The sequence below is a fragment of the Trifolium pratense genome, linkage group LG3 (assembly GCF_020283565.1).
Source record: "Trifolium pratense cultivar HEN17-A07 linkage group LG3, ARS_RC_1.1, whole genome shotgun sequence".
In the NCBI taxonomy this organism is placed as follows: domain Eukaryota; kingdom Viridiplantae; phylum Streptophyta; class Magnoliopsida; order Fabales; family Fabaceae; genus Trifolium; species Trifolium pratense.
The window spans coordinates 26,222,079-26,244,083 of record NC_060061.1 but is presented as its reverse complement, the minus strand read 5'-3'; the positions used below and the strand labels follow the sequence as shown (position 1 = coordinate 26,244,083).

Sequence of the window (22,005 nt, the reverse complement as noted above, 5' to 3'; positions counted from 1 at the left end):
GGTACTAATGGCAAAAGCTCGTGTATTTTCAATGTCATTAGTGATGTTTCCACATATAGTTTAACACAACACCAAAAGCACAACATGAAAGTTCTAAAATTGGTTAACAAAAGTTTACAAAGTTACACATACAAAAAAAAAAAAAAAAAGGCATTTCAAAGTATGCATGAGTCATAACCAATATTACAAAAGTAATTGAATGTAAATAACTATATAAGAGTTTAATATATATGCACAGCATATAAAGCCGAGCATATCTCATCATAGTGCAATTTTGTTATATTAATTTATAAAATATCTCGATGGTGAGATATGACCAACGTTGCCAATCTCAGTTGGTCCAAATTCCGCTATGCAACATTGCTATAGAGATGCTATACCCACCATCAGACAACATTTTGTACTAAATAACAAATTGCGGGACCAAATTTAGGGACATAAATTCAATTAAGGCACCAAGGGTCTTCTCCACTTACAGGTGAAGTTCTAAAACACTCACATTGGAATTGCATTCAGACTTTCAATTTTTGGGACATCGTGCGACATAAACTCAATTAAGGGACATCAAGGGACATATATTCAATTTTGCATCTAAGGCACCAAGGGTCTTCTCCACATACACGTGAAGTTATGAAGCATTCAAATTGAAATTGCATTCAGACTATCAATTTTAGGGACATCGTGCGACATAAACTAAATTTAGGGACATCGAGAACATATATTCAATTTTGCATCTAAGGCACCAAGGGTCTTCTCCACTTACAGGTGAAGTTATAAAGCACTCACATTGGAATTGCATTCAAACTTTTAATTTTAGGGACATCGTGCGACATAAACTCAATTAAGGGACATATATTCAATTTTGTATCTAAGGCATCAAGGGTCTGCTCCACTTGCATGTGAAGTTATAAAGCATTCACATTGAAATTCAATTCAGATAATTAATTTAGGGACATAAACTCAATTTAGGGACATCAAGGGACATATATTCATATTTGCATCTAAGGCACCAAGGGTCTTCTCCACTTACATGTGAAGTTATGAAGCATTCACATTGAAATTGCATTCAGACTATCAATTTTAGGGACATCGTGTGACATAAAATCAACTAAGGGATATATATTTAATTTTGCATCTAAGGCACCAAGGGTCTTCTCCAAATACACGTGAAGTTATGAAGCATTCAAATTGAAATTGCATTCAGACTATCAATTTTAGGGACATCGGGGACATATATTCAATTTTGTATCTAAGGCACCAAGGGTCTTCTCCACTTACAGGTGAAGTTATAAAGCACTCACATTGGAATTGCATTCAGACTTTCAATTTTAGGGACATCGTGCGACATAAACTCAATTAAGGGACATATATTCAATTTTGCATCTAAGTCACCAAGGGTCTTCTCCACTTACATGTGAAGTTATGAAGCATTCACATTAAAACTGCATTCCGCCTATCAATTTTAGGGACATCGTGAGACATAATCTCAATTTTAGGGACATCGTGAGACATAATCTCAATTTAGGGACATGTAGGGACATATATTCAGATTTGCATCTAAGGCACCAAGGGTCTTTTCCACTTACATGTGAAGTTATGAAGCATTCACATTGAAATTGCATTCAGATTATCAATTTTATGGACATCATGCGACATAAACTCAATTTAGGGACATTGAGGGACATATATTCAATTAAGCATGTAAGGCTCCAAGGGTCTTATCCACATACACGTAAAGTTATGCAGCATCCAATTAAAATTGCATTCGGACTATCAATTTTAGGGACATCGTGTGACTTAAACTCAATTTAGGGACATCAGGGAAAATATATTCAATTTTGAATCTAAGGCACCAAGGGTCTTCTCCACATACACGTGAAGTTATGAAGCATTCAAATTGAAATTGCATTCAAACTATCAATTTTAGGAACATCGTGCAACATAAACTAAATTTAGGGATATCGGGGACATATATTCAATTTTGCAACTAAGGCACCAAGGGTCTTCTCCACTTATAGGTGAAATTATAAAGCTCTCACATTGGAATTGCATTGAGACTTTCAATTTTAGGGACATAGTGTGACATAAATTCAATTAAGGGACATCAAGGGACATATATTCAATTTTGTATCTAAGGCACCAAGGGTCTTCTCCACTTGCATTTGAAGTTATGAAGCATTCACCTTGAAATTCAATTCAGACAATTAATTTTAGGGATATCGTGGGACATAAACTCACTAGGGACATATATTCAATTTTGCATCTAAGACACCAAGGGTCTTCTCCACATACATGTGAAGTTATGAAGCATTCAAATTGAAATTGCATTCAGACTATCAATTTTAGGGACATCGTGCGACATAAACTATATTTAGGGACATCGGGAACATATTTTCAATTTTGCATCTAAGGCACCATGGGTCTTCTCCACTTATAGGTGAAGTTATAAAGCACTCACATTGGAATTGCGTTCAGACTATCAATTTTAGGGACATTGTGCGACATAAACTAAATTTAGGGACATCGGGGACATATATTTAATTTTGCAAATAAGGAACCAAGGGTCTTCTCCACATACACGTGAAGTTATGAAGCATTTAAATTGAAATTGAATTCAGACTATGAATTTTAGGGACAACGTGCGACATAAACTAAATTTAGGGACATTGGGGACATATATTCAATTTTGCATCTAAGTCACCAAGGGTCTTCTCCACTTACAGGTGAAGTTATAAAGCACTCACATTTGAATTGCATTCAGACTTTCAATTTTAAGGACATCGTGTGACATAAACTCAACTAGGGACATATATTCAATTTTGCATCTAAGACACCAAGGGTCTTCTCCACATACATGTGAAGTTATAAAGCATTCAAATTGAAATTGCATTCAGACTATCAATTTTAGGGACATCGTGCGACATAAACTATATTTAGGGACATCGGGAACATATTTTCAATTTTGCATCTAAGGCACCAAGGGTCTTCTCCACTTACAGGTGAAGTTATAAAGCTCTGACATTGGAATTGCATTGAGACTTTCAATTTTAGGGACATCGTGTGACATAAACTCAATTAAGGGACATCAAGGGACATATATTCAATTTTGTATCTAAGGCACCAAGGGTCTTCTCCACTTACATGTGAAGTTATGAAGCATTCACATTGAAATTGCATTCAGACTATCAATTTTAGGGACATTGTGCGACATAAACTAAATTTAGGGACATCGGGAACATATATTCAATTTTGCATCTAAGGCACCAAGGGTCTTCTCCACTTACAGGTGAAGTTATAAATCACTCACAATGGAATTGCATTAAGACTTTCAATTTTAGGGACATCGTGCGACATAAACTCAATTAAGGGACATATATTCATTTTTGCATCTAAGGCACCAAGGGTCTTCTGCAGATACACGTGAAGTTATGAAGCATTCAAATTAAAATTGCATTCATACTATCAAATTTAGGGACATCATGCGACATAAACTAAATTTAGGGACATCGGGAACAATTTTCAATTTTGCATCTAAGGCACCAAGGGTCTTCTCCACATATAGGTGAAGTTATAAAGCACTCACATTGGAATTGCGTTCAGACTTTCAATTTTAGGGACACCGTGCGACATAAACTCAATCGTGCGACATAAACTCAATTAAGGGACATCAAGGGACATATATTCAATTTTGTATCTAAGGCACCAAGTGTCTTCTCCACTTGCAGGTTAAGTTATGAAGCATTCACATTGAAATTCAATTCAGATACTTAATTTTAGGGATATTGTGGGACATAAACTCAATTTAGGGACATCAAGAGACATATATTCATATTTGCATCTAAGGCACCAAGGATCTTCTCCACTTACATGTGAAGTTATGAAGCATTCAAAATGAAATTGCATTCAGACTATCAATTTTAAGGACATCGTGCGACATAAACTAAATTTAGGGACATCGGGGACATATATTCAGTTATGCATCTAAGGCACCAAGGGTCTTCTCCACTTACAGGTGAAGTTATAAAGCTCTGACATTGGAATTGCATTGAGACTTTCAATTTTAGGGACATCGTGTGACATAAACTCAATTAAGGGACATCAAGGGACATATATTCAATTTTGTATCTAAGGCACCAAGGGTCTTCTCCACTTACATGTGAAGTTATGAAGCATTCACATTGAAATTGCATTCAGACTATCAATTTTAGGGACATTGTGCGACATAAACTAAAATTAGGGACAGCAGGGACATATATTTAAATTTGCAAATAAGGAACCAAGGGTCTTCTCCACATACACGTGAAGTTATGAAGCATTTAAATTGAAATTGAATTCAGACTATCAATTTTAGGGACATCGTGCGACATAAACTAAATTTAGGGACATTGGGGACATATATTCAATTTTGCATATAAGTCACCAAGGGTCATCTCCACTTACAGGTGAAGTTATAAAGCACTCACATTGGAATTGCATTCAGACTTTCAATTTTAGGGACATCGTGTGACATAAACTCAATTAAGGGACATATATTCAATTTTGCATCTAAGGCACCAAGGGTCTTCTCCACTTACATGTGAAGTTATGAAGCATTCACATTGAAATTGCATTCAGACTATCAATTTTAGGGACATTGTGCGACATAAACTAAATTTAGGGACATCAGGGACATATATTTAAATTTGCAAATAAGGAACCAAGGGTCTTCTCCACATACACATGAAGTTATGAAGCATTTAAATTGAAATTGAATTCAGACTATCAATTTTAGGGACATCGTGCGACATAAACTAAATTTAGGGACATTGGGGACATATATTCAATTTTGCATATAAGTCACCAAGGGTCTTCTCCACTTACAGGTGAAGTTATAAAGCACTCACATTGGAATTGCATTCAGACTTTCAATTTTAGGGACATCGTGCGACATAAACTCAATTAAGGGACATATATTCAATTTTGCATCTAAGGCACCAAGGGTCTTCTCCAGATACACGTGAAGTTATGAAGCATTCAAATTAAAATTGCATTCAGACTATCAAATTTAGGGACATCATGCGACATAAACTAAATTTAGGGACATCGGGAACATATATTCAATTTTGCATCAAGGCACCAAGTGTCTTCTCCACTTACAGGTGAAATTATAAAGCACTCACATTGGAATTGTATTCAGACTTTCAATTTTAGGGACATCGTGCGACATAAACTCAATTAAGGGACATAAAGAGACATATATTCAATTTTGCATCTAAGGCACCAAGGGTCTTCTCCACATACACGTGAAGTTATGAAGCATTCAAATTGAAATTGCATTCAGATTATCGTGCGACATAAACTAAATTTAGGGACATTGGGGACATATATTCAATTTAGCATCTAAAGCACCAAGAGTATTCTCCACATACACGTGAAGTTATGAAGCATTCAAATTGAAATTGCATTCAGACTATCAATTTTAGGGACATCGTGCGACATAAACTAAATTTAGAGATATCGGGGACATATATTCAATTTTGCATATAAGGCATCAAGGGTCTTCTCCACTTGCATGTGAATTTAGGAAGCATTCACATTGAAATTGAATTTAGACAACTAATTTTAGGGATATCGTGGGACATAAACTCATTAGGGACATATGTTCAATTTTGCATATAAGGCACCAATGGCCTTCTCCACTTACATGTGAAGTTATGAAGTATTCACATTGAAATTGCATTCAGACTATCAATTTTAGGGACATCGTGGGACATAAACTCAAGTTAGGGACATCAGGGAAAATATATTCAATTTTGCATCTAAGTCACCAAAGGTCTTCTCCACTTACATTTGAAGTTATGAAGCATTCACATTAAAACTGCATTCAGACTATCAATTTTAGGGACATCGTGAGACATAATCTCAATTTTAGGGACATCGTGAGAAATAATCTCAATTTAGGGACATCTAGGGAAATAATCTCAATTTAGGGACATCTAGGGACATATATTCAAAATTGCATCTAAGGCACCAAGGGTCTTCTCCACTTACATGTGAAGTTATGAAGCATTCACATTGAAATTGCATTCAGACTATCAATTTTAGGGACATCATGGGACATAAACTCAATTTAGGGACATTGAGGGACATATATTCAATTAAGCATCTAAGGCTCCAAGGGTCTTATCCACATACACGTAAAGTTATGAAGCATTCAAATTAAAATTGCATTCAGACTATCAATTTTAGGGACATTGTGTGACTTAAACTCAATTTAGGGACATCAGGGAAAATATATTCAATTTTGAATCAAAGGCACCAAGGGTCTTCTCCACTTACATGTGAAGTTATGAAGCATTCACATTGAAACTGCATTCAGACCATCAATTTTAGCGACATCGTGGGACATAAACTCAATTTAAGGACATCAAGAGACATATATTCAGATTGCCATCTAAGGCACCAAGGGTCTTCTCCACTTACATGTGAAGTTATGAAGCATTCACATTGAAATTGCATTCAGACTATCAATTTTAGGGACATCGTGGGACATAAACTCAATTTAGGGACATTGAAGGACATATATTCAATTTTGCATCTAAGGCGCCAAGGGTTCCTCCACATACACGTGAAGTTATGAAGCAGTCACATTGAAATTGCATTCAGAGTAACAATTTTAGGGACATCGTGCGACATAAACTAAATTTAGGGACATCAGGGACATATATTCAATTTTGCAAATAAGGCACCAAGGGTCTTCTCCACATACACGTGAAGTTATGAAGCATTTAAATTAAAATTGAATTCAGACTATCAATTTTAAAAACATCGTGCGACATAAGGCACCAAGGGTCTTCTCCACTTGCATGTGAAGTTATGAAGCATTCACATTGAAATTCAATTCAGACAATTAATTTTAGGGATACAGTGGGACATAAACTCACTAGGGACATATGTTCAATTTTGCATCTAAGGCACCAATGGTCTTCTCCACTTACATGTGAAGTTATGAAGCATTCACATTGAAATTGCATTCCAACTATCAATTTTTGGGACATCGTGGGGCATAATTTTATTTTAGGAACAGCGAGGGACATATATTCAATTTTGCATCTATGGCACCAAGGGTCTTCTTCACTTACACGTGAAGTTATGAAGCATTCACATTGAAATTGCATTCAGACTACCAATTTTAGGGACATCGTGACATAAACTCAATTTATGGACTTGGTGGGACATATATTCAATTTCGTATCAAAGGCACCAAGGCACACAACCATCTCCACAATTTACCGTTATGTGAAAATCATTACTTATCAAAGTTATGAATAAAACATTCATAGTCAAATTGCATTTAGAGCATAAAATAAGAATTCATATTGTAAACCACCTTTTTTTGGCAAAACAATCGTCACATAAGGTCATCCAAACACAACATCTCAATACTTGTCTTAAGAATCACTTTTGCCACTAAACAATTTGTTACTGTCCAAACTAGCCTTCTTAGACTTGAATAATCAAAGATTCACCGATTTAATACATTGCTGGATAATCATGATAAACATGTAAATGTAGCAAACCAACAAAAAAAAAACATTTTATCAAACAAGATTTTGGAGACAGTGTGAGTTCACTTCACCAAAGACAAAATTGAGTCAAATCAATCAGAAAAAAAATTAAAAAAATGAAATTCATACTTGAGAGAGGACTGTATCAGAATCATGAAACCCTAAAATAACGAGTGATATTCTTTGTATTTTTTTAGAGGACAGTTCAAATATAATTTCTAGGGTTTGAGTGATCGTACATGAAAACGAAGAAAACACTTGGAGGCTTCTTCGGCTTGTTAGGATCCTTAGCGGCTTTGTTCATCTGTTTCCTTCTCGTTTCTGCACCCTTACACTTCAACAAAATATCGAATTAAAAACCGGATCTGAACGATTCATTACAAATTGTTGATGAAAATTGTTCATCTAAAACCTAAAAATCAAAAAATCGCAATAAAAAAAAAGAACGGATAGAAACGATATACCTGTTATCAGCGGGTTTGGAATCAACTTTAGCCTTCGGCATGATGAAAAAATGGAAAACGAAGAGAACGAGTTACGGAGCGAGTCGAGTGAGCGAGTTATTGACTTCCATAAACCTTTTATGATTGTCACTGGCAGAATAAGTAGGTTCCTCCTGAATATCCATTGCAATGAGAACAAAGAGTTTGAGAATTGAAAAATAACAAGTATTGAGAGATGAATTGAATGCACAATAATAAGATGTAAAATTGGATGAGGGCAAGAACACCAAATGTGAGGTAATTTCCGAGGGTTTGTTAAATGCACGAGAAATGCAGAAAGTCTTAATACAGTCAGAGATCCCAAACAAGAACCTCACATAGTCATATTAATTAAAACTAGAGCCACAAATCAAGGAAAAATTTATATTAACACACTACACAAAAATTATATGATAAATGTTGTCATCATAACTCCCCCAACCTCTTTGTATATTTTCAATTCAAACACACTCTAATTCCTACCTCACAATTAAAACTCCTAATACCAATATGGACCCTCATAGATACCGCACCATACCATAACACAACCCAACAATAAACCAACTACCTACCATGCTACAAAAACAATATTTGCAACCTTTGATCACATGCACACATGATTCCATGAGAACACATCAGCTGCGAAACTCTAATTCTTCAGAATTTCACTTGAATACATAATAAATCATTCCATACAAATGATACAATCCACCATAACTAATCATATAATTAGTAACATATAATTAATCCAGCTTAATAAAAAAATCCTTTAATTAAACTAAATCAAAGCCTCTTCCTTCATGTCGGTCATACATACTAAGTTAAATAAAAAGATGTTAGCATTTTCTAACAAGATGCTTGCCTCTTAGTGAGAAACAAAGACATGCACATAACAACACCAAGTCACTAACAAGATAGAGGATCCATTTTATAGTCCGTAAGGCAACAATTGTAAATGAATAGAAGTTAGAATTTTATTTTTTATGGTAAATAAAATATGCTATACTAGGCACTTACATGTGGTATATCAATGGCAGCTATGTTTTAAGGTGCCTTCCCATCCTTCATGATCGAATAGGCCATAAGTGCACACACGGTGGTGATGATGCGACAACACTAGATGAAAAACAAACAATGACAGTTTATAAAAACCAAATTTCATATAACACTGTTAGATTTTAATTTTTATTCCTTCAAGAAAATGGGAAAAAGCAATATTTCTCAGTGCATGCAGAGTTCTAAAAATGTTTGTATTTTTGAGGGCTTCTCTTTTCAAATCTTCTTATTGGAATTTTAACTTCAAAAGTATTGTGAATAATTTGAAAAATGTGCATTGCAGAAATACTAACGGTGTTGCCCACACTAGGGGCATCACATTCATGACTTGCAATTTGAAACAAAAATAATAGAATAAAGTTTGAAGTTAGTGTACTCTAATCAAGCAAGAGAACTTGAGATGATATATGTAATTCAAATAAGAACCCTCAGACAAAAATTCAAGTACCACACGCGAGCAGTAATATAATCCTACACGAAATGAGAATGATGTAAAAGTGGTGTGTTATTATATGCTTCCAGGTTGTTTGTATTTGTTTCAGAAAAGAAAAAAAAAAGTTGGATTTGTTTATGTAATTAAATTAAGGAAAATGCTAAACCAGTGCCCTAAAGGCACTTGTTAAGGAACCTAATATAATACTCCCTCCGGCCTCAAGTGTAAGCAAAAATAGCTTTTTTAGATTCATTGAAAAATGGATGTATTTAATGAACCTAAAAAAGCTACTTTTGCTTACATGAGGCCGGAGGGAGTAGTGTATTTCGTTGGAAATTGTGTAGTCAACTACTAAAAAGTCTAAATGGTTATTTTTTTTAACATCAAACTCTCTTTTAGGTTTCTTCATCGGTTCCCTTAAATTAAAGAAATGTTAAATTCTTAGCACCTTGATCAATATAACAATTTCATAAAATCATTTTCTTCCATTATTTATTTACAGGAGAATTTAAATAAAACTTATATAAATTAATCATATGTATTAGAATTTGTAAATTGATCAAATTATAGAAAAATGAATCTTGAGACTAAGTAGTGGAAATAATAAAAGCAAACCTGAATATACTCTGCAGCTTTAGGTCCGTTGTCTATGTCAAAACTGAAGAAAAGGAGCATATAATTCCACAATGGATTAGTGATTTTGAGTTTTTGAAAAAGAAAAGAAAACATAAACACTGAAATAGGTTAAACTGGTTTTTATGCACACAAATTTGAGCAAGAACACAACAATCAGACATTGAGACATGTGACGACCATGCATATCTAGTGATATTATAAGAAGAATAATACAATTGCAACTTGCCTTAATATGTAGTGACTACTAATGGTGTGAAATTAATGGTATGGTTGTATTGCATTATAATAAGTCTATGTTCTGTAACTATTTACCTACTTGATAAGAAAAATAAATGCATGATGGAAGCAAAACAACAAATGGCCTCCTAGTGAGATAAGCAGAATTTGTATTTACACCAAAGAAAAATTAATGAACAAGCGCAAAAACGACTTCATATGGTGCATATTATACAACATGTCAAAGAAATGTTCCCATGACAGATATAGCATATGGTATTGCAAAATAACCTCACTCCCCAATACACATACAATAAATTAAGAGTCATCGTGTATTTTTCAGTAGTTTCAATTAGTAGTTTGCGCAAATACAGAAAATCATTAAAAAATCAAGCAAAAATGACTTCATATGATGCATATTATATAACATGTCAAAGAAATGTTCCCATGACAGATATAGCATATGGTATTGTAAAATAACCCCACTCCCCAATACACATACAATAAATTAACAGCCATCGTGTATTTTTCAGTAGTTTCAATTAGTAGTTTGCGCCAATACAGAAAATCATAAAAAATCTACATATGCGAAGAGGTTCAAGTTAAATACTTCATCCAACATCTAAAATCATATACAATTATATAAATAAATTACCAGTAAGCTAAAACATTATAGTTACATTAACATCATTACTAAGTGGTATAAGCAATAAGCGTATAACAGTCAAGGAAAAGTGTGGAAAAAAAATCTAGCAATCAAAAATTAAAGAGGAGAAGGTCTTCAAACCTTATATCAAAGGAACAGCAACTCTTCTTTTCAACGAATTTAATAATTGGCACGCAAGCCTTTCCAATGACCTGAGAAACATTCACAAGCAAAACACAAGACACTTAAAATTTTGAATAAACAATTATATTGGCAACCAAAAAACTAATATTTGAGTAACCAGACCAAACCTGTATCTTTTTTGCCTTACTTCTCTGTGACAATGATCTAGAAAATGCATTCAAAGCAATCTGCGGATTCGGTAAGCCTGATTTCAGAATCATGACCTGCAGCCAAAAAAGATTTGATCATAACAATGTATATATCAATCAATCAGCGACATATTCCCCAGTTCATAGGAAAGGTTCAGCTCAGTTAAGCATCACAATATGAAAAGGATGACTTACATCTTACATCAATATCACTAATTGGAAGGTACAATCGTGCGACATAAACTCAATTTAGGGACATCAGGGAAAATATATTCAATTTTGCATCTAAGGCACCAAGGGTCTTCTCCACTTACATGTGACGTTATGAAGCATTCACATTAAAACTGCATTCAGACTATCAATTTTAGGGACATCGTGGGACATAAACTCAGTTTCGGGACATCAAGTGATATATATTCAGGTACAAATGGTCTACTCCACATAAACGTGAAGTTATGAAGCATTCACATTGAAATTGCATTAAGACAATCAATTTTAGGGACATCGTGGGACATAAACTCAATTTAGGGACATTGAGGGGCATATATTCAATTTTGCATCTAAGGCGCCAAGGGTCTTCTCCACATACACGTGAAATTATGAAGCATTCACATTGAAACTGCATTCAAAGTATCAATTTTAGGGACATCGTGGAACATAAACTCAATTTAGTGACATTGAGGACATATATTCAATTTTGCATCTAAGGCACCAAGGGTTTACTCCACATACACGTGAAGTTATGAAGCATTCAAATTGAAATTGCATTCAGAGTATCAATTTTAGGGACATCGTGCGATATAAACTAAATTTAGGGACATCGGGGACATATATTCAATTTTGCATCTAAGGCACCAAGGGTGTTCTCCACATACACGTGAAGTTATGAAGCATTCAAATTGAAATTGCATTCAGACTATCAATTTTAGGGACATCGTGCGACATAAACTAAATTTAGGAACATCGGGGACATATATTAAATTTTGCATCTAAGGCACCAAGGGTCTTCTCCACTTCCAGGTGAAGTTATAAAGCTCTCACATTAAAATTGCATTCAGACTTTCAATTTTAGGGAAATCGTGTGACATAAACTAAACTAAGGGACATCAAGGGACATATATTCAACTTTGCATCTAAGGCACCCAGGGTCTTCTCTACATACACGTGAAGTTATGAAGCATTCAAATTGAAATTGTAATCAGAGTATCAATTTTAGGGACATCGTGCGACATAAACTAAATTTAGGGACATCAGGGACATATATTCAATTTTGCATCTAAGGCACCAAGGGTCTTCTCCACATACACGTGAAGTTATGAAGCATTCAAATTGAAATTGCATTCAGACTATCAATTTTAGGAACATCGTGCGACATAAACTAAATTTAGGGACATCGGGGACATATATTCAATTTTGCATCTAAGGCACCAAGGGTCTTCTCCACTTACAGGTGAAGTTATAAAGCACTCACATTTGAATTGCATTCAGACTTTCAATTTTAAGGACATCGTGTGACATAAACTCAACTAAGGGACATCAAGGACATATATTCAATTTTGCATCTAAGGCACCAAGGGTCTTCTCCACATACACGTGAAGTTATGAAGCATTCAAATTGAAATTGCATTCAGAGTATCAATTTTAGGGACATCGTGCGACATAAACTAAATTTAGGGACATCGGGGACATATATTCAATTTAGCATCTAAAGCACCAAGGGTATTCTCCACATACACGTGAAGTTATGAAGCATTCAAATTGAAATTGCATTCAGACTATCAATTTTAGGGACATCGTGCGACATAAACTAAATTTAGAGATATCGGGGACATATATTCAATTTTGCATATAAGGCATCAAGGGTCTTCTCCACTTGCATGTGAATTTAGGAAGCATTCACATTGAAATTGAATTTAGACAACTAATTTTAGGGATATCGTGGGACATAAACTCATTAGGGACATATGTTCAATTTTGCATATAAGGCACCAATGGCCTTCTCCACTTACATGTGAAGTTATGAAGTATTCACATTGAAATTGCATTCAGACTATCAATTTTAGGGACATCGTGGGACTAAACTCAAGTAAGGGACATCAGGGAAAATATATTCAATTTTGCATCTAAGTCACCAAGGGTCTTCTCCACTTACATGTGAAGTTATGAAGCATTCACATTAAAACTGCATTCAGACTATCAATTTTAGGGACATCGTGAGACATAATCTCAATTTTAGGGACATCGTGAGAAATAATCTCAATTTAGGGACATCTAGGGAAATAATCTCAATTTAGGGACATCTAGGGACATATATTCAAAATTGCATCTAAGGCACCAAGGGTCTTCTCCACTTACATGTGAAGTTATGAAGCATTCACATTGAAATTGCATTCAGACTATCAATTTTAGGGACATCATGGGACATAAACTCAATTTAGGGACATTGAGGGACATATATTCAATTAAGCATCTAAGGCTCCAAGGGTTTTATCCACATACACGTAAAGTTATGAAGCATTCAAATTAAAATTGCATTCAGACTATCAATTTTAGGGACATTGTGTGACTTAAACTCAATTTAGGGACATCAGGGAAAATATATTCAATTTTGAATCAAAGGCACCAAGGGTCTTCTCCACTTACATGTGAAGTTATGAAGCATTCACATTGAAACTGCATTCAGACCATCAATTTTAGCGACATCGTGGGACATAAACTCAATTTAAGGACATCAAGAGACATATATTCAGATTGCCATCTAAGGCACCAAGGGTCTTCTCCACTTACATGTGAAGTTATGAAGCATTCACATTGAAATTGCATTCAGACTATCAATTTTAGGGACATCGTGGGACATAAACTCAATTTAGGGACATTGAAGGACATATATTCAATTTTGCATCTAAGGTGCCAAGGGTTCCTCCACATACACGTGAAGTTATGAAGCAGTCACATTGAAATTGCATTCAGAGTAACAATTTTAGGGACATCGTGCGACATAAACTAAATTTAGGGACATCAGGGACATATATTCAATTTTGCAAATAAGGCACCAAGGGTCTTCTCCACATACACGTGAAGTTATGAAGCATTTAAATTAAAATTGAATTCAGACTATCAATTTTAAGAACATCGTGCGACATAAGGCACCAAGGGTCTTCTCCACTTGCATGTGAAGTTATGAAGCATTCACATTGAAATTCAATTCAGACAATTAATTTTAGGGATACAGTGGGACATAAACTCACTAGGGACATATGTTCAATTTTGCATCTAAGGCACCAATGGTCTTCTCCACTTACATGTGAAGTTATGAAGCATTCACATTGAAATTGCATTCCAACTATCAATTTTTGGGACATCGTGGGGCATAATTTTATTTTAGGAACAGCGAGGGACATATATTCAATTTTGCATCTATGGCACCAAGGGTCTTCTTCACTTACACGTGAAGTTATGAAGCATTCACATTGAAATTGCATTCAGACTACCAATTTTAGGGACATCGTGACATAAACTCAATTTATGGACTTGGTGGGACATATATTCAATTTCGTATCAAAGGCACACAACCATCTCCACAATTTACCGTTATGTGAAAATCATTACTTATCAAAGTTATGAATAAAACATTCATAGTCAAGTTGCATTTAGAGCATAAAATAAGAATTCATATTGTAAACCACCTTTTTTTGGCAAAACAATCGTCACATAAGGTCATCCAAACACAACATCTCAATACTTGTCTTAAGAATCACTTTTGCCACTAAACAATTTGTTACTGTCCAAACTAGCCTTCTTAGACTTGAATAATCAAAGATTCACCGATTTAATACATTGCTGGATAATCATGATAAACATGTAAATGTAGCAAACCAACAAAAAAAAAAACATTTTATCAAACAAGATTTTGGAGACAGTGTGAGTTCACTTCACCAAAGACAAAATTGAGTCAAATCAATCAGAAAAAAAATTAAAAAAATGAAATTCATACTTGAGAGAGGACTGTATCAGAATCATGAAACCCTAAAATAATGAGTGATATTCTTTGTATTTTTTTAGAGGACTGTTCAAATATAATTTCTAGGGTTTGAGTGATCGTACATGAAAACGAAGAAAACACTTGGAGGCTTCTTCGGCTTGTTAGGATCCTTAGCGGCTTTGTTCATCTGTTTCCTTCTCGTTTCTGCACCCTTACACTTCAACAAAATATCGAATTAAAAACCGGATCTGAACGATTCATTACAAATTGTTGATGAAAATTGTTCATCTAAAACCTAAAAATCAGAAAATCGCAATAAAAAAAAAACGGATAGAAACGATATACCTGTTATCAGCGGGTTTGGAATCAACCTTAGCCTTCGGCATGATGAAAAAATGGAAAACAAAGAGAACGAGTTACGGAGCGAGTCGAGTGAGCGAGTTATTGACTTCCATAAACCTTTTATGATTGTCACTGGCAGAATAAGTAGGTTCCTCCTGAATATCCATTGCAATGAGAACAAAGAGTTTGAGAATTGAAAAATAACAAGTATTGAGAGATGAATTGAATGCACAATAATAAGATGTAAAATTGGATGAGGGCAAGAACACCAAATGTGAGGTAATTTCCGAGGGTTTGTTAAATGCACGAGAAATGCAGAAAGTCTTAATACAGTCAGAGATCCCAAACAAGAACCTCACATAGTCATATTAATTAAAACTAGAGCCACAAATCAAGGAAAAATTTATATTAACACACTACACAAAAATTATATGATAAATGTTGTCATCATAACTCCCCCAACCTCTTTGTATATTTTCAATTCAAACACACTCTAATTCCTACCTCACAATTAAAACTCCTAATACCAATATGGACCCTCATAGATACCGCACCATACCATAACACAACCCAACAATAAACCAACTACCTACCATGCTACAAAAACAATATTTGCAACCTTTGATCACATGCACACATGATTCAATGAGAACACATCAGCTGCGAAACTCTAATTCTTCAGAATTTCACTTGAATACATAATAAATCATTCCATACAAATGATACAATCCACCATAACTAATCATATAATTAGTAACATATAATTAATCCAGCTTAATAAAAAAATCCTTTAATTAAACTAAATCAAAGCCTCTTCCTTCATGTCGGTCATACATACTAAGTTAAATAAAAAGATGTTAACATTTTCTAACAAGATGCTTGCCTCTTAGTGAGAAACAAAGACATGCACATAGCAACACCAAGTCACTAACAAGATAGAGGATCCATTTTATAGTCCGTAAGGCAACAATTGTAAATGAATAGAAGTTAGAATTTTATTTTTTATGGTAAATAAAATATGCTATACTAGGCACTTACATGTGGTATATCAATGGCAGCTAAGTTTTCAGGTGCCTTCCCATCCTTCATGATCGAATAGGCCATAAGTGCACACACGGTGGTGATGATGCGACAACACTAGATGAAAAACAAACAATGACAGTTTATAAAAACCAAATTTCATATAACTTGAACGCAAAGCAAAAATCATCATAAGAATTTTTCAATCTTTCTAGCAGGTGATCCCAAATTAATCATACAAAAGCACATAACAAAGCTTATTCAAAGATATACACTATAATCGGTTCCAATAATTTAATCACATAATAATTCCATCCTATCCTAGAATTAAATCTAACTCAAACACTGCAATATCAAGATAAACATTTATAAAGACCATTCATACAATGATATACTTCTTTCCACGCCCAATACATCACGATATCATATTAAACAAGTTATCTATACATAATATAAAGAGGATGCATTGTTTTTGGTGTGGACTTTTCAAAATACCAACAATACCCTTGTGTTTTTTTAGTAACAGCAAAAATCTTTTATCAACAAATTCACCTTAACATAAGACATGTATTTTTTTTTAGCAACAAAAATCTTTTATTGACAAACTGACTATCATTATTTTTTGGACATAAGTTAGACACAGGCAGGCGCGGAACGCGCTTGCCTGGCCCGCTAGTATTCATAATTTGGGGTTCGCCGACCCCAAATTAACGGAAGAGTTTTTTATCATCGTTAGAGTTTCTAATTTGTGAACTTTACTCTTTACTAGTAACGTCTTCAAGTTCAATATGAAATGCGAATAATTCTAATTTGGGGTTGAAAAAGTATTATAGCCTCTGATTCCCATTAGTTCAGCCAAATAATCTAGAGGCTACAATATCCACTCAATACTTGTCTTAAGAATCACTTTTGCCACTAAACAATTTGTTACTGTCCAAACTAGCCTTCTTAGACTTGAATAATCAAAGATTCACCGATTTAATACATTGCTGGATAATCATGATAAACATGTAAATGTAGCAAACCAACAAAAAAAAAACATTTTATCAAACAAGATTTTGGAGACAGTGTGAGTTCACTTCACCAAAGACAAAATTGAGTCAAATCAATCAGGAAAAAAATTAAGAAAATGAAATTCATACTTGAGAGAGGACTGTATCAGAATCATGAAACCCTAAAATAACAAGTGATATTCTTTGTATTTTTTTGGAGGACAGTTCAAATATAATTTCTAGGGTTTGAGTGATCGTACATGAAAATGAAGAAAACACTTGGAGGCTTCTTCGGCTTGTTAGGATCCTTAGCGGCTTTGTTCATCTGTTTCCTTCTCGTTTCTGCACCCTTACACTTCAACAAAATATCGAATTAAAAACCGGATCTGAACGATTCATTACAAATTGTTGATGAAAATTGTTCATCTAAAACCTAAAAATCAGAAAATCGCAATAAAAAAAAAAGAACGGATAGAAACGATATACCTGTTATCAGCGGGTTTGGAATCAACTTTAGCCTTCGGCATGATGAAAAAATGGAAAACGAAGAGAACAAGTTACGGAGCGAGTCGAGTGAGCGAGTCGAGTGAGCGAGTTATTGACTTCCATAAACCTTTTATGATTGTCACTAGCAGAATAAGTAGGTTCCTCCTGAATATCCATTGCAATGAGAACAAAGAGTTTGAGAATTGAAAAATAACAAGTATTGAGAGATGACTTGAATGCACAATAATAAGATGTAAAATTGGATGAGGGCAAGAACACCAAATGTGAGGTAATTTCCGAGGGTTTGTTAAATGCACGAGAAATGCTGAAAGTCTTAATACAGTCAGAGATCCCAAACAAGAACCTCACATAGTCATATTAATTAAAACTAGAGCCACAAATCAAGGAAAAATTTATATTAACACACTACACAAAAATTATATGATAAATGTTGTCATCGTAACTCCCCCAACCTCTTTGTATATTTTCAATTCAAACACACTCTAATTCCTACCTCACAATTAAAACTCCTAATACCAATATGGACCCTCATAGATACCGCACCATACCATAACACAACCCAACAATAAACCAACTACCTACCATGCTACAAAAACAATATTTGCAACCTTTGATCACATGCACACATGATTCAATGAGAACACATCAGCTGCGAAACTCTAATTCTTCAGAATTTCACTTGAATACATAATAAATCATTCCATACAAATGATACAATCCACCATAACTAATCATATAATTAGTAACATATAATTAATCCAGCTTAATAAAAAAATCCTTTAATTAAACTAAATCAAAGCCTCTTCCTTCATGTCGGTCATACATACTAAGTTAAATAAAAAGATGTTAACATTTTCTAACAAGATACTTGCCTCTTAGTGAGAAACAAAGACATGCACATAACAACACCAAGTCACTAACAAGATAGAGGATCCATTTTATAGTCCGTAAGGCAACAATTGTAAATGAATAGAAGTTAGAATTTTATTTTTTATGGTAAATAAAATATGCTATACTAGGCACTTACATGTGGTATATCAATGGCAGCTAAGTTTTCAGGTGCCTTCCCATCCTTCATGATCGAATAGGCCATAAGTGCACACACGGTGGTGATGATGCGACAACACTAGATGAAAAACAAACAATGACAGTTAATAAAAACCAAATTTCATATAACTTGAACGCAAAGCAAAAATCATCATCAGAATTTTTCAATCTTTCTAGCAGGTGATCCCAAATTAATCATACAAAAGCACATAACAAAGCTTATTCAAAGATATACACTATAATCGGTTCCAATAATTTAATCACATAATACTTCCATCCTATCCTAGAATTAAATCTAACTCAAACACTGCAATATCAAGATAAACATTTATAAAGACCATTCATACAATGATATACTTCTTTCCACGCCCAATACATCACGATATCATATTAAACAAGTTTTATTCATAATTTGGGGTTCGCCGACCCCAAATTAACGGGAGAGTTTTTTTATCATCGTTAGAGTTTCTAATTTGTGAACTTTACTCTTTACTAGTAACGTCTTCAAGTTCAATATGAAATGCGAATAATTCTAATTTGGGGTTGAAAAAGTATTATAGCCTCCGATTCCCATTAGTTCAGCCAAATAATCTAGAGGCTACAAAATCCACTCAATACTTGTCGTAAGAATCACTTTTGCCACTAAACAATTTGTTACTGTCCAAACTAGCCTTCTTAGACTTGAATAATCAAAGATTTACCGATTTAATACATTGCTGGATAATCATGATAAACATGTAAATGTAGCAAACCAACAAAAACAAAAACATTTTATCAAACAAGATTTTGGAGACAGTGTGAGTTCACTTCACCAAAGACAAAATTGAGTCAAATCAATCAGAAAAAAAATTAAAAAAAATGAAATTCATACTTGAGAGAGGACTGTATCAGAATCTTGAAACCCTAAAATAACGAGTGATATTCTGTGTATTTTTTTTAGAGGACAGTTCAAATATAATTTCTAGGGTTTGAGTGATCGTACATGAAAACGAAGAAAACACTCGGAGGCTTCTTCGGCTTGTTAGGATCCTTAGCGGCTTTGTTCATCTGTTTCCTTCTCGTTTCTGCACCCTTGCACTTCAACAAAATATCGAATTAAAAACCGGATCTGAACGATTCATTACAAATTGTTGATGAAAATTGTTCATCTAAAACCTAAAAATCAGAAAATCGCAATAAAAAAAAGAACGGATAGAAACGATTTACCTGTTATCAGCGGGTTTGGAATCAACTTTAGCCTTCGGCATGATGAAAAAATGGAAAACGGAGAGAACGAGTTACGGAGCGAGTTACACGAACCTGTTGTGTTGTGAGGTTTATGGGGTTGCGTTGTGATTAATGACGGAAGAACGAAAAAGTGTTGCAAACAAATTGGCCGGAATGAATCGATTATGAATTGGAATGAAATTGAATTCAAATTTCAAAAGATTGATAAAAAAAAAAAACCAAATCAAGAAACTATCTCTTCAGAAGCAAAAACCAAATCATTCATGAATTTAATAATGTGCGTTTGTTGTAAGTGGAGACCTATTTATAATGCCAAAAGAAGAAGAAAAAAAATGTATTTAGTTATATTTTTTTAACTAAAAAGTCGATATTCATCTATTCAAAATATACTTGTAAAAGAAGGTTTTTTTTTTTTTTATAAGTACTTTGTCATAGAAGTTTAAAAAAGTCAAAAATTATGTTTGCATACAACACAAATATACTAATAAGATTATTACCATTAAATACTTTTGTTTTTTGACAAAATATTATTAAAAAGTCCATTTTTTACGTAAATAAAAAGTCCATTTATTTCACATAGATAAAATGACAAATTATTAAAAATCCACACAAACAAAGCAGATTGATCGAGATTCAAACCCTAATTATGACATTCAATCTAATAATTTTGATATTTTTATCAGTTCAACTAAGATTTATGAATAACAACAAAATAAAAAAGAAAAATTGAGTACCCGCTAAATGATACGCATCTTCATTTATGGGAATCATCCATAAATGTTTTTTTTTAAAAAAAAATCATAGATGATTATTATTGAAGAAAGCAAGAGATCCAAAAGTTGAGACTTCATAGTTGACTTTGATGAAATGCAGCCTTGTTTGTTTGCCATCTCAAAGGTTTTGTTCAATATATTGGACAATTGTTAGGCTAGACACAAAATTTATATTCACGATTTTTGAAGAATAAGATAGTTGGAATACTTAGTGTTGGAGTCGCAGCGGAAATTTGACTTCTAATAATGATATGAAATATCACCCTCACTAAAGTTGAACATAAAATAATGTAGCTAGAACAATAAACTTGTATAAAGAAATATGTCAAAGAAGAAAAGATTGAATTTATGAGATAATATTACTTTGTATATATGTTGTTACTCTTTTGTTGTTATAACAAAACAATATAGGCTTAGTTTAAATAGTAGACTACATGCTATAAATTGATAGAACAGAATTAAACGTAAACATAAGCCTCAACTTTCTTTCCTTCCTATTTTTCCTGTTTCCATATTTAGCTTCTGCTGAATATTTCCACAATTCTCCACCTCGTTCATAATTTGAAATATTCAAATTTTGGACGAATATGGAATAATGTTTAGCAAGTTCAAGCAGTGTTGGAACTTGCTACCTGATACAACCTTCGTCAACATGTCAGCTGGGTTCTCATCAGTGTGTACCTTCGTAAGAGAAATATTACCTTCCTCTACGACATCCCGTACAAAATGATATCTGACATCTATATGCTTAGTCCGAGCATGATGAA

The 22,005-nt window shown here is 33.9% G+C and overlaps 1 long non-coding RNA gene across 8 annotated transcripts; it reads right to left on the bottom strand.

Annotated features, from left to right (window-relative positions):
* Window positions 1-7,212: 7,212 nt before the first annotated feature.
* LOC123915773 lies at window positions 7,213-20,747 on the bottom strand. 8 transcript variants are annotated; one of them, XR_006811977.1, is made up of 14 exons: window positions 20,445-20,747; window positions 20,221-20,315; window positions 19,219-19,317; window positions 18,171-18,335; window positions 17,945-18,039; window positions 16,711-16,809; window positions 15,676-15,827; window positions 15,453-15,541; window positions 11,328-11,423; window positions 11,158-11,228; window positions 10,134-10,176; window positions 9,047-9,145; window positions 8,012-8,163; window positions 7,213-7,875 (listed from the first exon to the last, which is right to left on the bottom strand). It is a non-coding gene; the product is annotated as an uncharacterized LOC123915773 (long non-coding RNA). The 8 variants fall into 8 exon arrangements; XR_006811975.1 differs by having other exon boundaries at window positions 7,214-7,875; window positions 15,453-15,547; XR_006811972.1 differs by having other exon boundaries at window positions 7,218-7,881; window positions 15,453-15,547; window positions 17,945-18,033.
* Between the last annotated feature and the right edge of the window lie 1,258 nt (window positions 20,748-22,005).